This window comes from Bubalus kerabau, chromosome 10 (assembly GCF_029407905.1).
Source record: "Bubalus kerabau isolate K-KA32 ecotype Philippines breed swamp buffalo chromosome 10, PCC_UOA_SB_1v2, whole genome shotgun sequence".
NCBI classification, from domain to species: Eukaryota; Metazoa; Chordata; class Mammalia; order Artiodactyla; family Bovidae; genus Bubalus; species Bubalus kerabau.
Genome location: NC_073633.1, coordinates 106391085 through 106408379, shown reverse-complemented (window position 1 = coordinate 106408379; position 17295 = coordinate 106391085). Strand labels below are relative to the sequence as shown.

At 45.4% G+C, this 17295-nt stretch overlaps 1 protein-coding gene across 6 annotated transcripts in view; it reads left to right on the top strand.

The window, feature by feature from the left end:
• Positions 1-1174: 1174 nt before the first annotated feature.
• Positions 1175-17295, top strand: part of FOXN3 (forkhead box N3) — a 443834-nt gene continuing 427713 nt past the window's right edge. For 2 of the 6 annotated variants that reach the window (XM_055538859.1, XM_055538863.1), the window contains exon 1: positions 3024-3203. The gene's annotated coding sequence lies outside the window, so the exon portion shown is untranslated. Of the gene's footprint in view, positions 1521-3022; positions 3204-3238; positions 3439-17295 lie in introns of those variants that run through there. The other 4 variants (XM_055538862.1, XM_055538871.1, XM_055538872.1 and 1 more) reach the window with 4 other exon arrangements.

Sequence of the window (17295 nt, the reverse complement as noted above, 5' to 3'; positions counted from 1 at the left end):
CCTGGGGGGATTCTGAGATATACCAGATACAGATTGTGAACCGGGCAAATCAAAAGGATTGGCCAAAGGAAATGCAGAAGAAACACCCCATAAAAGTAATTCAAACTGCCCGAGGGCTCAACTCAGGAGCTCTGAGTTTGCCCATGCGCCTAGCCACACACACTGTGCTCTTTTCCTCTTAATAAATACTTTACTTGTTTCACCACTTCCTGTCTTTGTGGGAATTCCTTTTGGCAAAGCCAAAGGCCCAGGGCTCTTGTCACTGATCACAAGTCTAGTGGCTAGGATTTGGCGCTTCCGCCACCACCACCCAGCCCAATCTCTGGCTGGGAGCCCGAGCCCTGCTCCACGCTGCCGCAGTCCCAGGCTGTCCGAGATCGCCTGTAACGCGGTTTTCCTGCAGCACTTACCCCGCCGCCCTGCGACTGTTTGCCTGTCTGAGGCTCTGTATGGTGCATTCTGTACTTTGTATACTCAGAGCCTAGAACAGTGCCTTGCTGAGAGGTTTTCAACATGTAACGTGTTTCTCCTGACCAGCCCATCTTCCGGTGCGCTCTGGCTTTGAGGGACTGCTCGCCACTAGCTTTCCTTTCCAGTTTCTGATCCCCTCCTATTGGTGCTAAGATGACTTTCGGCCTAGCGTGTAACATTTGAAGGCCGCAGTGGATGGTGTGACTATAATGAGATCATTTTTTTTTTTTTAATTAAAAAAAATTTGTTTAAGTCTTTATTGAATTTGTAACAGTACTGCTTATGTTTTTTATACTCAGGGTTTTTGGCTGCGAGGTATATGGGATTTAGTTCTCCAACCAGGGGAACCCACACGCCTGGCACTGGAAGGCAAAATCTAACCACTTAACTGCTGGGGAAGTCCCTAGACCAGTTGTCAACAGAGGAATCAGACGAACTCACCGAGTAAGTTTTGCATTGATCCTTCCAAGTCCACGTCTTCCAAGGACTCAGCCACGCCTAGCCGCCTCCTTATGGGCTGCCTAAGAAAAGGAAAGAATCATTTTTTAAGAACCCTGCCCTCACCTGGCTGGTATTTAGGTGGTTTGGGACCCATCATCAGAGAAGTTACATTTCCTTTCGGTGGAGGGGAGGAGGAAGTGGAGCGCCACAAACAGACCTGACTGGTGACTTTCCCAGGGGCGCAGGAGGGCTGAGAAGTCACGCCCCGCTTGTCACCGGGTCCGGACAGGATGGCCAGACTCTCTCCAACAGGCCACCTGGAATCGGAAACTTCTGAGGTTCCAGAGGTCCTGTGTACTTTCAGTGCTGGGACTGAGGCAACCTCCCTCCTCCACGTGTCACGTGGAGCCAGCCTCTGATAAGTGTGAAAAGGCCAGCGGGTGACAGGGGCATTGCTTAGCCCCAGGCTCCGAGCTTTCAGTCTGCCAGGGTGCCCTGGTCTGCCACAGGACAGAAATCTGACCGGTCAGCTTGCTCGTTTAGCAGAGATGAAAACCTTTGCAACTAGCTTCTTATTTCCATTCTGGTAGATGGCTGCTCTGCAACAGGTAAGAAATTGTGACTACAGGAACCTGTGTTTCGGATGCCTCATTTTCCATCGTGTTTGTAGAGAAACAGTTGGGAGGCCAGGTGGGCACTTGAAAAAGCAGGAATCAGTTGGAAATGCTGGAATCTTAGTTGAGGATCTCAGCTGCTCTAAGGACCAGCTGTGTGATTTTGGACAAGTCACTGTATTCTTTAGGACCTCCACTTCCTTGTTTGAAAACCAGGGATTATAGTGTCTGTTTTATCACAGAAGTGGAGTAAGGATTACATGAGATGTCTGCGGGAGGACTTTGAAGATGGACAAGTGTGACATAGTACAACTATTTCTTTGTGTGGACATCAGGCAGCAGAAAAGTTGCCTTTGATGTTTAATTAATGCTAAAAATCTTACATTACATTTATTTAGCTATAACTGGGAAGGAGGAGGGCAAGAGTAATTTTCGAAGGGACTTTTTGAGGTCCTAATATAGAAACTCAGAAAACACGTATTTGCTTTTCCTTTTGGTGTCAAACCACGGTAGCATTGTTACTAGCAGTTTTGCAGAACTGTGACCTTCAAACTTGGTGATGTCAAAGACGGAAAGGAAGCTCCCAGTCTTGAAGCCTTTTAAACAGGCTTTTCAAACTAAAGCACTTTTATTTTGAATTGCGAGCTAACAGAATTGTCCTCTTAGATGAGCATTTGCAAGTTTAAAAGCTGCCTTCCAGGTGGGCCCCAGGAAACGCCTGTGCTGAGCGGGTGCTGAAGGACCTTTTGGGAGCAAATGAGGGAAATCTCTTCTTGTCAACAGACTTTCTGCAGTTAGAGGAATCTGGAACTTACATTTCCCCTAATTGCACATAAACTGATTTGTGTATACATCTAGGGTCATCACTTACTTTCAGTTTAGTGAATTTGTGAATTTTTGCATTTGTTTTAATTTGTAATTAAGTTTCCTCCACGAAGCACACCATATGCCACCATTAATTCTTGCTCGTTGATTTCTTAGGAGATACATGAGTGCATATTCTGATGCAATTTTTGAGGTCTTTTGAAAATCAAATGACTACGTGTTTAGCCATATGGGCCTTTGTTATTTAAAACAGCACATGATAAAGTAAGAGCAAAATGCAGAAGGACGCGTTGGGGGGAAAAATAGCTGGAAAACTGTTTAAAACTTAAACACACCATTTTCGATCTTAAAAAAAATTTGGGGGGGGGCGTTATGTTTTTGAAACCTGTCACTTCTGACCCCGCAGGGTCTCTCACACTCTGAATGTAGACTGTCTGAAGTGCAGCAGGCGAAACTGCGAGAACCGGGGACCCCCCGGTGCCTAAGGCGGGGGCTGCAGATGCGAACACCCGCCTCCCGCGCGTTCCGCGGGCGCCCCTGTTTTCCTCTCGGCGTCCCGGGCGGGGATCCGACACGCCGCCCGGCTCGCCCGCACCTGCCGCGGCCGCGGCTCGGCCTGCGCGGGGACGGACGTGCGGCGGCAGGCGGACGGCGCGCGCTAGGACCCGGCGGGCCCGCGCCCGCGGAGCCGCCGACCCGGGCGGGCGCCGGGCTGGAGCCGGGTTCCGGCCGCGATCGGCGGCAGCTCGGCCCGGAGACGGCGCGGCCCGGCGGCGGGGCCCCCGCGAGTCCAGCGCCGCCGCGGCCCCCCGATGCGGCCGCGAGGAGCCCGGGGCGCGCGGCCGATCGCAGGTAACGACCGGGGGGGCCCCTCTCCCGCCCCCGCAGCCCCTGCTCTGCTTCGGCATTGTCGCGGGGCGCCCTCGCCGTTCGGGCTCGGCTGCATTTTGGGGGCGCCCGGGGCTCTTTCTAAGGTGCCCGCCCCCGTGTCCCCAGCTGGTTTCGGATGAATTTATAGCCTGCACTTCACATGGGAGAGATCCGGGGGACGGCGAGTTGCATATTTTTCATTAGTTCTGTCTCAAAAGTAAGTTCATTAAAAAAAAAAAAAGTTTCTCAGGAATGTGTGGATAGTCACTTTAAAAATAAAAAATAAAAAAACCCCAGCAGACAAATGGATAATTTATTAAAATGATCAAATAATTGCAGTAATTCCGTTAATTACTTTCTGAGTCTTTACTTCTGTGGGCTCCCCAAGACATTACTTTTATTTTCAAGGAACTAACGCGTTAAATGTGGAGTTCTGCTGGCAGCGTTTGCAGCGCTGCTGTTTCAACTGTTTCGCTATCAATTATAAACAGTGTCAAACGTGGGGGCAGTTTAAACCTCTTTTCAGATACTGTAACTGGTTATCCTGATATGACATCTACAGACGGGAGTTTCCTTTGAAGGCAGTAAGAATATTTCTCTTTTTGGAGAAGCCTTGTTTGGCGGAGAAAAACCATGATTCCTGGCTGGGGAGGCTGGAGAGACGATTTTTCATGCTTTGTTTATACTGCCCGATTGACATTTGGGGAAGGGAAAACGCGGTCTTTCTAGGCAGCTTTTCATGGTGGGATTATTAATTTATTTATTAGTTTCAGTTGGTTGGGCTCGGGGAGCCCTCTGTCACAGGATATGCTTAAAGGTGACACATTTGCCAGCAGTTGGGACACAGGATTGCAAATGTGAAATGTGCTTCAGCCCCAAGGTCTGGTCTGCGGGGAGCTCCCATGTGCAGCTGTCCTGGGCTGGGTGGGACTGGCTCATTGAGGAAAAAGGGAATCATTTTCCTCCGCTAAGGAAGACATCCTGTTATATTCCTTTTGTTCCCTGTTTTTCATTGATCGCCTGCTCTGCCTGAGAGAGGGGAGAGCGCAGAGCTCGGAAGACTGCAGCCCACTCTGCTCTCACACCGATTGGTCAGTTAGATGGAGACTTAGGGAAACAGTCACCCAAACCGTCTTTGAAAATCATGCTGTAATTTCAGAGTAGCCTTCTCGGGCCCAGATTTCTGCAAGGTTGATTTTTAACTCGGGTGCACTTGGGTTGAGACACCTTGGTATTTAGTTTTTTGCTGTTGCTTCTATTCAGATAAAGTAGGCCATTTTGGTGACAAATTTCTTTGCAGACATCAGCTACTGGCTTGCATTTGTAGACATATCGCTTTACAATACGATCTCGGTGATTTCTGCTTGGGAGTTGTAGAATGCAAAGTTATTCAACTCAGAATAATTTTTCCTAACCGTTTTTCGGATCTGCAGAGTTAGATATTCCATCAGTGGAGGGTGCTGAACTGTGTCTCTGCTTTGATAATGTCAGTGTCTTGTGCATGTATCATGCACTAAATTTCTAAATTGTAGTCTGTAACAGTGAAAGAAAAAGGCAGTGCATGAAGAGCCAACAATCAAAATCATTGTGCACTCATAAGAAATCGTGACATCTGGTTTGAGGAGAATGCTTTTCAGATTCAAGAAAAAGGGCATCCCTCACCTTAAAAGAATGTGAGTTGGTAAATGTGAAATGTTCTATATAAGAGGAGAAACATAAGGCCGGGGGACAACTCCATTTGAGGCTTGAAACACCCCAATTACAGAAAGACCGTCCCAGAAGTTGTTAAATGTATAAACACTTTTCTGATTGGCTTAAAAATTTAGACACAGGAAGTGGATGGTATCTAATAACCGATGAGTAGAGACATGGTTGTCATGGAAACTGAAACGAGTAACCTCCCCCCCACCCCCCAACACACATACACTGCCATAACCACCACTTAAAAAAAAAAAAAAAAGCCTGCATGTCATCACAGATGCCTGGAGAACATGCTGGCTTCTGTAAGCTTTCCCACAGCATCTGTTGAAACCTGAGCCCGTGCCTGTCAAATCAAGGTCATTTTACAACAACAACCAAAAACGCAGTCTCCTGGATTTCATAACTGTATTTTTATTGAAAAGATGTGAGGAAAAGGGCTGAAAGCACGGTACTTTGCATTTTGTTACCTCAGAGTTGTGCCAGGGAAGGCCGAGAAGCATGTATTTGATCACTTAATTGTGGGAGCAAGCTGATTCGTGTGTCTGCTCTTTGTGGAGCTGTAAAGACTAGGCTGTAAACCTGGGGCGGAAGAGTCACGTGGGGACAGTATAATGAAGAGTTTCTGTTTGCAAGAGACTTCAAACTTGAACTGTAGCAACTGAATGTAAAGAACTGTGACATTTTGGAGCTTTGCTCTAAGGCTCCCTGTGCAGGATGGTTGACGAATCTGGTGCTTTGGGGAGGATAAGCAAGGGTGCTCTCAGTAACCGAGCAGGGGAAGGACACTCCTACACAGAATTGAGAGCTCTTTCAAAACTCCAATTATTATTATTCCGTTAACTTAGAAAAAGTTTCCTTTTCTGTGGCTAGAGAAGAGTGCTGTAGTTTTTAGGATAATCGAGAGGCTCCCTAGCTCAGGGTTGGGAATACGGTCAGTGTCTTGGTGGTGGTTTTAGTGAGCAGAGGAAAGAAAGGGGAAATGTTTGGGGCTCTCCCCCTTTCACTTTGCTAAGTGAGACATTAGCCAAGGAGGCTGAATTGTGACTTTGGGGGACGACATTGAAGCTTGTAAATATAAAGCCAGTACACTTCTTACATTTTTTTCTAATCTTGTCCATGGTGGTCTTTAAATCTTGAAGTGCTTGATATTCATTTAGAAATATCCTTCTTACGGTCATGATGATTTATAGCTTTGTATGGCTTAATCTTAATTGAAAATGGTCAATTTTAATCTCAATTAACTAACACTTTGATCTTTAAAAAAAAAACAAGCAGAAAATTTCCCTTGTTTTCATCAACTAATTGCATAGAGGGGGAGCAGGGAGAGGAGGTGGAAAGAATCCTAAGTGTACTGTAGTATTTACTTACTACCCTGCATCTATGTCATAGGAAATATAGACATTAGAAGCAATACAGCATCATTGGGGGTGATTTAGCATGTATTTCATGATCCCATGTGGTCAGATGTTTAACTGATTGAGATTTGGTGAAAAAGTTATGCCTTAATGGCACAACTGTTCTCTTTAGCAAAGGATTTCCTGTAAGGAGCTTTCTTATCGTCAACTATGTTCATTGGCAGGAAACTTGTCAGTTGCTTGTTTTTACAAACTGAAGGAAATGAATGGGATTTGTTAGTTTCAAGAATCTGCCTTCATGCGCCATTGTCTGTGAAGTAGTTTGCTCAGAACAGTTCATTTTTAAATGAACTGTTGAGGAGTACAATTAAATTACTTCAGGTCTTTGGCATTTCTGTTCATTTATTTTTGGCTTTGAGATTAGAAAAATTGATCATTATACCGCTATGTACAACTTATTTGACCAACACACGTTAACAAGATGTTCAATAAAATTCCAGTTCATTTTCAGTTGTCAGATACATAGACACTGACTGAAGTTGGCGTTTTTTGATGAGTATGCCAAATTTCTAATAATTAGCCCAGAATACCAATCAAATGCCAGTTTTGTGGAGAGGTAAAGGGAAAGAGGCAGCTTCATTTCTCTCTTGGCTTGTAACAGTAAAATCCATAAAGATTAAATGTCAGGTACATGCCTCTGTTGCTGACGGTTTATGGGAGAGTTGGAATTTGAGGTGGGGGTGTAGTCAAAGCCAGGCTAGAGTCTATATGAGAAAAACAAATCATCACCTTGAAAAGATGTGTTGTGCAAACCTCTGGATTAATTTTTGAATATTATAAATAAATATGTTTAGTCCTTTCAATTCATGTTTCGAAGTTTGAAAGAGGAAACGGCGAGGTTCTTTAGAGGAAAAGAAGTACATGAGCCTCCATTCACAGGGCACGGCCGGGAGGGCATTAAGAGAGCCTCGGGGAGGGGACCGCCTGTTGCAATGGTTTTCACACATTTTTTAAGACATCACTTTGGTTTTGTATTTGGCACCAAATGGAATCTTATGCAAGACCCTAACATGTGAGTGGAATAAAAAGAGAAATGCTTTGGCGGGAACCCAGCGCCACGGTCTTCTCCTGGGCTGTGCCCTGGGAGCCTGGGACCCCTGTGAGCTGTTGGGAAACCACTGCTTTTAAAATGCCCCAAGTCTTCTCTAAGGAAGGCCCGGGGGAACTGCCTGCAGAGTCCTGGAACTTCTGAGCTGAAGAGAGAAGTAACTTCTGCCCTGACAGTTGCAGAGGGTGCCTGTGCTGAGGGGAGCGAACAGGAGCGCAGACAGCAGCTCTGCTAAGCGTTCTGTGCGGAGCGGGCTGGACCGGCTCCCGAAGAGCCCTGCTTGTGCCTGCGATGAGGGGAGGGCAGAGGAGGTTTGTAAAGGGCCTCCTTTCCTAGAAGTTACGGGAGCGCGTGGAGGTGTTTGAGACGAGTGGATTCTCAGCGTCCTGGACGGTGGATTGATTCTGGTGCCACCCCAGGATCTGCTGTATCACTGTTCCTGTGTGTCAGTGAAGATGATTTCATATTAAGTGTCATTCATGAAATGAAGGTTTGCCAAGCTATGTAAACTGCTTGGCAGTCACAGTGGTGTTTTGAGTGTTGAGGAAAATGATAACACGCGGATAATATTTGAATATCATCAAATATTCTCGGATTGTCTCTTCTGTTATGAGATTTACTGAAATGGCAGTGTTGGCTCCCCCTATGTACGTCCCGGAGGCCATAAATACTAAGGTTTCTAGGGGTGGCGGCTGGAGGGATCCCCTTCCCTTCCACTAATTTTGACATCTCCGTGCTGCGCATGTGCGTGGTGACGGAAGGGAGGAGCAGAGTCTGCAGGCCAAGTGAGGTAGCACTGTGCTTTCTAGGGCCCCAGCAGACCTCCCTGCGTTGTTTCTTGGGGGCTTCGCAGCTGGGGAGTTTACAGAAGTAGAAGGCATAGCCTCCTGTCCGACTCTTTGCGACCCCATGGACCGCAGCCCGCCAGGCTCCTCTGTCCATGTGATTCTCCAGGCAAGAATACAGCGTGGGTAGCCATTCCCTTCTCCAGGGGATCTTCCCAACCCAGGGATCCAACCCGGGTCTCCCGCATTGCACGTGGCTTCTTGACTGTCTGAGCCGCCAGGGAAGGCCCTCCCGTCTGCAGGCTCCTATTAGCTCCACTATGCTTCTGTTAACCGCGTGGGGTTGGAGGTGGTGATCAAAGTCATCGATATTCTGGGAAGCCACAGATCTTCCAACAATTTGTGCTGAAGCGTTTTCTTTTTTTAAAGAAGATATTTCCCTTAGAAAGATGAAGCTGATATAGGCACAAAATAGTTGGCTGTGGTAGCAGATAAAATGATTGTGTTTAACTTTTGTTTGTTGAATTGAGCTGAATGAAGGTTTTCACGTTTGGGCTGTGGAAAGCTATCTTATTCCTCCTCCCACCTGCATTTCAAAGAAGGAGGAGTGTGTCCCGTCATAGAGAACCAACAGGGCTGTCGCATGGCGTGTGCATTACAGCAGGCCAGCGATTCTCCTCCAGTCAGCGTGCACTCTCCAGTGTTCTTGGGGACTTTGTTTTGGAACTCAAAGCTGTCCAAGGTACCATGACCTTGCTGAGGTTGGTAATGGAGGACTCCCAAGTATTAAGAGAGTGTGTGTTCGTTACCTTTGCAGATAGCACTTTATCTTAAAATTCAGTTCAGTTCAGTTGCTCAGTCGTGTCCGACTCTTTGCAACCCCATGGACTGCAGCACGCCAGGCCTCCCTGTCCATCACCAACTCCTGGAATTTACTCAAACTCATGTCCATTGAGTTGGTGATGCCATCCAACCATCTCATACTCTGTCGTCCCCTTCTCCTCCTGCCTTCAATCTTTCCCAAGCATCTTAAAATTCAGACAGTAGCGAATCCTACTTGAAGAGGTAATTTTTAGTATATTATACAAGGTTACATTTTAGGTAACCTCAGATATCTCTTTAAACTCTGAAATGTTCTGACTTGGCAAACTTAACATTTTTGCAGCCTTTAAAATGAAAACAGTTACCATTTAATGACTAGTTAACACTTTCACTTTTTAAATAATGGCTCTAAATTAAGACTGTCATATTGTTTCATGGGACTGAATTTAGCATTTAGAATGGTCTTGGAAAAGAAGTAAGTTACTCATGGTAAGTTTGGCAGTATTGGATAATACAGAAAAATCACCTCAAATCGATAAGGGCTTTTCATTTATCAGGTGCTGACCCAATTGATTCTTATGATAATCTAGTATTAATATAATGTTACTGCTACTAAGAAATAATGATAATATGCATTACTGTGCCATTTTACAGATGAAGAAGCCTAGGTCACTTATGTTTTCAGGGCTGAAACCCTCTGGTAGCCAACTCGCTCTCACCCTCAGTCCCCCTGCCTCCAGGTTGCAGGCATTTCCCACCCCACTGGCTTCCTCACCACCGCTCCTTGTGTCTCGTCCAGGTTGATTCTTGAGAGTTCCGTCCACGCTTGAGACGGAGTCTCCTCCCGGGAAAAAATGGCAGGGGTGGCGATGGGGTAATATTTGTTGTGATTTTGGCAAGAAGTAAGGTTTTACTTCTTGACATTCTGTATTCCCATATCTTCTGACCATTACTGATGGGAGGAACTTTTTAGCTCCCTTGTCAGAGGTTATCCTCCTTAATCCGTCTTCATCTTTTGAATTTCCCTTCATGCATCCCTGAGCACATTCACCTAGTTGGTAAACAAAAGGCTCTTACGCAGGGATATGATTTTCTTGAATTACCCAAATATTACATTTAGAATTTCTCGTGGTGGCATCCATAAAGACAGATTTCCCAGACAACGTTCTCTTTTATTATTGTTGTTGGGCCACTCAGTCATGTCTGACTCTTTGCAACCCCGTGGACTGCAGCACGCCGGGTTCCCCTGTCCTTCACTATCTTTTATAATTCACATGAACTACTTAACACACGCAGACATGCCGATACGGGGATATCTCCTTTATTTCTTTCAGAATGGAAAAAAAAACCAAACTGGCTTAAATTGTCAGATTAAGAGGGTTTTGGCTCTCTCCTTCTTGGGACACCCTTACGTATAAATTGTACAAACTCCACATGTGTTTATAGAGACCAAGCAAAACTGGGCTAGTCTGATTTCCTCATCTAAGCAAGGAGCTCTGCTCTTCTGCTAGCAAAGGGAAAGAAGACAAGTTAAATCTTCACCGGGCATCCCACTAGGCCTGGTATGTGTGTGACCGGTTAGAACTCGAAATGGAATTGATGTGGACATTTTCAATAACGATGCAGGTGCCTGGCACTTTCTAATTCTCTTGAAGATTTCAGGTGAATGGTTCACATGCAGGCCGTCACAGATTTCACATATGAATATAAAGAATTGATCTAGGGGCATGCTCAAGATATATATACACCAGTCTGGGGAAACGAGTCATACACCCATTCATTCAATGAACAGTTACTGAGTGACTGCTGCGTGCAGGGGACTGTGCTCTGCGGTAGGGATGTAAAAGGGATGCAGTCGCTGGCAGAGTCTGCCGTCCGTTGCCTAACTGATTGGCTTCTTAAACTGGAAGTATCCCCCAGCGTGGCTCTTGTGAAGTTCGTGTTCTAAACTGATCTTGACAGACGGAAGTGACACCCTCCCTGAGTTCCTCTCTGCAGGTATAAATGCCTGTTGTTTTAGTTTTGAAGTTGTTCCTGCCAGGAGGATTCCAGGGTGGGTAGTTTATCTGGGAGACGACCCCAGAAAGAGTGGGGAGGTGGGCCACCAGTGGGGAGTGGTCCATTCCTCCCACCCTAAACCCTGCCCCCATCCCTGGCTACCCTGCTCAGGGGAGCCCAGGACAACCGCTTGTCTCGTGGGCCATGTATGTCATTTGTCGCCAGGGTTCCTTGCTGCTGTCTTTGAAATCCACCTCGTGGTCACCTCCTCATCTTGAGTTTTGGTGTCTCCCTCTGAGAATATGGCCGGAAACCTGGGGGTTCTGTCCCTCCTGACTCCTTCCCTTCTTCCGTCCTGCTGAAGACCTCTGTCCCTAAACTGCTCCAAAGAGGGGAGCTGGGCTTCTTCTCCGTCCTCTGTCTCAGGCTTCAGATGCTGGAGGGCTGTGGGCACATGGACATCCCTCTCCTCAGAGGTGCCTGCTCTATCAAGAGGCAGAATCCCCCAAGCAGCAAAGCCCTGCACTGCCTTCTTACCTCCTATCTCTTTGCCATCATTAACTGGACTCAGGAAAGGGTGGGCTCTTCTTTCACTCCCCCTCCACCATCCCATCCTTCCACCATCCAGGCAGAAAGATGAGGGACCACTGTCCCTCGTGGGTGAAGGCAGCATCTCCCACTGCCTCCAGGCCGGTCCTCTGAGCCGGGTCCTCCAGACTCCTGTAAAGGGTGAAGGTCCCGCCCCTGACTTTCAAGGCTGTGGAATTTCTGCCTGTGGCAAAGTCTACTAGCTTCCCGCATAAGTCCCTTAACTACCACGTTTCTAAGACTCCCTTGCAGCTAAAAATGGCAAAATTCTTTCCGCTTGGATGTAAGTAGATGTGAAGTGTATTGTTTCTGGTTTGTATCCTTGTTTTTCTTTATAATGTTGCCACACGCTTTTTTATTGTGAAACTGCATATAGTTCAGTTGTACACGCTTTCATATAAATGGAAACATGCATGTACACACACAAATGCACACCATTTGTAAGATATATGGATATACAGTATAGACATGTGTATTTATATATATGTAAACATATGGTGTCTGTGTATTTGTCTGTGGTTACATTTGTAGACAGATGGTTTTTTAAGTGAGCACACCTATGTAACCAGCACCTATATTAAAAAAATAGAATGTTAGCTTCACCCAAGAAGTCCCCTCAGGGCCCTGAACCACCATCTTTTGCAAGATGACCACCATCCTAGTTTGATATACTTTTTTTTTTAACTGAAAGAAGTGTGTTCAGTTCAGTTCAGTTCATTTGCTCAGTCGTGTCTGACTCCTTGCGACCCCATGAATCCCAGCACACCAGGCCTCCCTGTCCATCACCAACTCCTGGAGTTCACTTAGACTCACATCCATCGAGTCAGTGATGCCATCCAGCCATCTCATCCTCTGTCGTCCCCTTCTCCTCCTGCCCTCAATCCCTCCCAGCATCAGGGTCTTTTCCAGTGAGTCAACTCTTCACATGACGTGGCCAAAGTACTGGAGTTTCAGCTTTAGCATTATTCCTTCCAAAGAAATCCCAGGGCTGATCTCCTTCAGAATGGACAGGTTGGACCTCCTTGCAGTCCAAGGGTCTCTCAAGAGTCTTCTCCAACACCACAGTTCAAAAGCATCAATTCTTTGGCGCTCAGCCTTCTTCACAGTCCAACTCTCACATCCATACATGACCACAGGAAAAACCATAGCCTTGACTAGACGAACCTTTGTTGGCAAAGTAATGTCTCTGCTTTTGAATATGCTATCTAGGTTGGTCATAACTTTCCTTCCAAGGAGTAAGCGTCTTTTAATTTCATGGCCTCAGTCACCATCTGCAGTGATTTTGGAGCCCAGAAAAATAAAGTCTGACACTGTTTCCACTGTTTCCCCATCTATTTCCCATGAAGTGATGGGGCCGGATGCCATGATCTTCATTTTCTGAATGTTGAGCTTTAAGCCAACTTTTTCACTCTCCACTTTCACTTTCATCAAGAGGCTTTTTAGTTCCTCTTCACTTTCTGCCATAAGGGTGGTGTCATCTGCATATCTGAGGTTATTGATATTTCTCCTGGCAATCTTGATTCCAGCTTGTGCTTCTTCCAGCCGTGTTTCTCATGATGTACTCTGCATATAAGTTAAATAATCTCTTACTAAGATGATGGATTATAATTTTTTTCTTGATATATTTTGAAGTTACACTATCTGGTATATACACATTTAGAATTCTTGCACCTTCTTGGAGATTTGACTTTTAATTATTATTATTAAAAAAAAATAAAGTCGCTCAGTCATGTCCGACTCTTTGTGACCCCATGGGCAGTAGCCTGCACCAGGCTCCTCCATCCATGGGATTTTCTAGGCAAGAGTACTGGAGTGGGTTGCCATTTCCTTCTCCAGGGAATCTTCCCAACCCAGGGATCGAACCCAGGTGTCCCGCGTTGTAGACAGACGCTTTACCATCTGAGCCGATTCTCACAGCACTTTTTGTCTTAAAGTGTATTTTTTCTGGCATCTGCGCAACAGTTGTAGACAACGGTGGGACAGTCAGCTTCTTCGTTGTTAGTTCTTCCTACTAGGTTTCTGTTCTTTGTTTTCTGATTCTCTTCTTCCTACACTATGTTTTTAGATAATTGCATTTGTTTGTTTTTGGCTGTGCTGGCCCTTGGTTGCTGGGGGGCTTTTCTGCGGCTGCAGCGGGGCGGAGGTGGGGGGCTGCTCTCTGGCTGCCATGCGTGGGCCTCTCGTGCTGGCGGCCTGTCCTGTGGAGCGCTGGCTCTACAGGGTGAAGCGTCAGCATCTGCGTTGCGCAGGTTCCGCAGGTGTGGTTCCCGGACTCTACGGCACAGGCTCAGTCGTTGTGGTGCAACGGCTTAGTCGCCCTGAGGCCTGTGGGATCTTCCTGGACTAGGGGTGAAACCCGTGTCTCCTGCACTGGCAGGCAGATCCCTTACCTCTGAGCCACCAGGGAAGCCCCAGATCTGTGATTTAAATGCATCTTTTATAAATGACATAATGCTGGATCTTTTTGTGGAGTCTGTAATATCTTTTAAATGAAATATGTAATCCATTTATATTTGTTGCAGTTTCAGATTTATTTCAATGTATTCCTTCATGTTATTTCATTCTTTCAATTTGTCCCAATTCTTCACATGTCTTTTCCTTTCATGTCTTCTATTGAGTTGACTTTCCCCCTTGTTTCATATATTACTCTACAGAAGTTTGGAAGTTTTACACTCTGTTACTGTTCGTTTAGCGGTTCTCTGGAAATTTCAGCATGCGTACTATATTAAGAGTTTGAAGGGAATCAGTATCTTTCCTCTCCTCCTAAACAATGCAGGGACTTTAGATCATCTAATTCCAGTCATTACCACCCCTCACCCCCTCCCCTGCTAGCTTGGGTCCCATTTTTCGCCCATTGTTTTAGTTCTGTGTTTTTATTTTAGCCTTGTAGGTTATGCTATGCTATGCTACGTCACTTCAGTTGTGTCTGACTCTGTGCGACCCCATAGATGGCAGCCCACCAGGCTCCCCCATCCCTGGGATTCTCCAGGCAAGAACACTGGAGTGGGTTGCCATTTCCTTCTCTAGTGCATGAAAGTGAAAAGTGAAAGTGAAGTCTCTCAGTCGTGTCTGACTCTTAGCGACCCCATGGACTGCAGCCCACCAGGCTCCTCCGTCCATGGGATTTTCCAGGCAAGAGTACTGGAGTGGGGTGCCATTGCCTTCTCCGCCTTGTAGGTTAGATGCTATTATTTTAAAGTATAAATGTTTGTTCAGATTTACCGACATATTTACTGCTTTCTGTGCTTATAATTCCTTCCCCAACGTGTGCCCTCCCTTTCCTGCCATCACTTCTCTTCATAGATTTCATTAAGTGAGAATCAGTTGAAGGAGACCTATTTTGCCTATTGTATGTTGGAAAATTCTAATTCTTTCCCTTTCTTTTTCCCCCTTAGGGTATAGTTTTTCTAGGTCTAAAATATATTTTTGTTAGGTATAAAATTCTGCTTAGGGGTTCCCTGGTGGCTCAGTGGTACAGAATCCACCTGCCAATGCAAGAGACACAGGTTCGATCCCTGAGCCAGGAGGACCCCACATACCAGGGAGTAACTGAGCGTGTGCACTGCAGCTGCTGGGCCTGTGCTCTAGAGCCCCAGCCCCTGAAACCTGTAAGCCCTGAGCCCGTGCTCGGCCACAGAAAGAAGCCACCGCAACGGGAAGCCTGGGCGCCACAACCAGAGAAAACACATGGCCCCAAATAAATGAGTAAAATATTTTGTAAAATTCTGGTTATTTTGCTTAGGGTTTTTGTTTGTTTCTTTTGTGAATTTGTGGATTGAGTTCTTTCATCAGTTCTAGAAGATTCTCAGAGTGCTGTCCTGCTGTGTACTTTTTTCTATTTTTGAACTTTAGATGACACATATGTGAGGCTTCTGTTGTCTCCTCTGTGTTTTGACTCTCTTCACATTTTCTGTGTCTATGTTTTTATGGGCTACAGTTGACAGTTTTTTCAGTCTTTTTCATTTTCTGTATCTAATATGGCTAATCTTGCTCGCAGTTTATATACCTGTTTCCTTCTATTATATTTTTAATTTTACATTGTGTGTCTGATAACTTTTAGACCTTTGAAAAACTGAAATAGAGTTGCTGTACAATATTATGATCATGTTAAAATTTGACGTCTGTAGGTTCAATTCTACTATGTCATTTCTGTTAGTTGTTCATGGTGCTTTTTTCATATGCATGTGTCTATTTGTGATTTTTATTTTACTGTGACTTTATTTTTTTAATGTGATTTTTTAATTAAAGTTGATTTGATTTACAGTGTTGTGTCAATTACTGCTGTACAGCAAAGTGATTCAGTTACACACACACACACATACACACACACATACACACTCACACACACATACGTTCTTTTATTTTATGTTCTTTTCCATTATGGTTTATTATAGAATATTGAATATGGTTCTGTTTCTGTTTTGTAGGTAAGTTCATTTGTCTCTGTGTACCCTTAAGGTCAGTTTTCATTCCAATCCCAAAGAAAGGCAATGCCAAAGAGTTCTCAAACTACTGCACAATTGCACTCATCTCACATGCTAGTAAACTAATGCTCAAAATTCTCCAAGCCAGGCTTCAGCAGTATGTGAACCATGAACTTCCAGATGTTCAAACTGGTTTTAGAAAAGGCAGAGGAACCAGAGATCAAATTGCCAACATCCACTGGATCATGGAAAAAGCAAGAGAGTTCCAGAAAAACATCTATTTCTGCTTTATTGACTATGCCAAAGCCTTTGACTGTGTGGATCACGATAAACGGTGGAAAATCCTGAAAGAGATTGGAATACCAGACCACTTGACCTGCCTCTTGAGAAACCTATATGCAGGTCAGGAAGCAACAGTTAGAACTGGACATGGAACAATAGACTGGTTCCAAATAGGAAAAGGGGTACATCAAGGCTGTATATTGTCACTATGCTTATTTAACTTCTGTGCGGAGTACATCAAGGGAAACGCTGGGCTGGAAGATGCACAAGCTGGAATCAAGATTGCCAAGGGAAATATCAATAACCTCAGATATGCAGATGACACCACCCTTATGGCAGAAAGTGAAGAGGAACTAAAAAGCCTCTTGATGAAAGTGAAAGAGGAGAGTGAAAAAGTTGGCTTCAAGCTCAACATTTAGAAAACAAAGATCATGGCATCTGGTCCCATCACTTCATGGGAAATAGATGGGGAAACAGTGGAAACAGTGTCAGACTTTATTTTTGTGGGCTCCAAAATGACTGCAGATGGTGATTGCAGCCATGAAATTCAAAGACGCTTACTCCTTAGAAGGAAAGTTATGACCAACCTAGACAGCATATTCAAAAGCAGAGACATTACTTTGCCAACAAAGGTCCGTCTAGTCAAGGCTATGGTTTTTCCAGGGGTCATGTATGGATGTGAGAGTTGGACTGTGAAGAAAGCTGAGTGCCAAAGAATTGATGCTTTTGAACTGTGGTGTTGGAGAAGACTCTTGAGAGTCCCTTGGACTGCAAGGAGATCCAACCAGTCCATTCTAAAGGAGATCAGTCCTGGGTGTTCATTAGGAAGGACTGATGCTAAAGCTGAAACTCTAGTACTTTGGCCAACTCATGGGAAGAGTTGACTCACTGGAAAGGCTCTGATGGTGGGAGGGATTGGGGGCAAGAGGAGAAGGGGACGACAGAGGATGAGATGGCTGGATGGCATCACCGACTCGATGGATGTGAGTCTAAGTGAACTCCAGGAGTTGG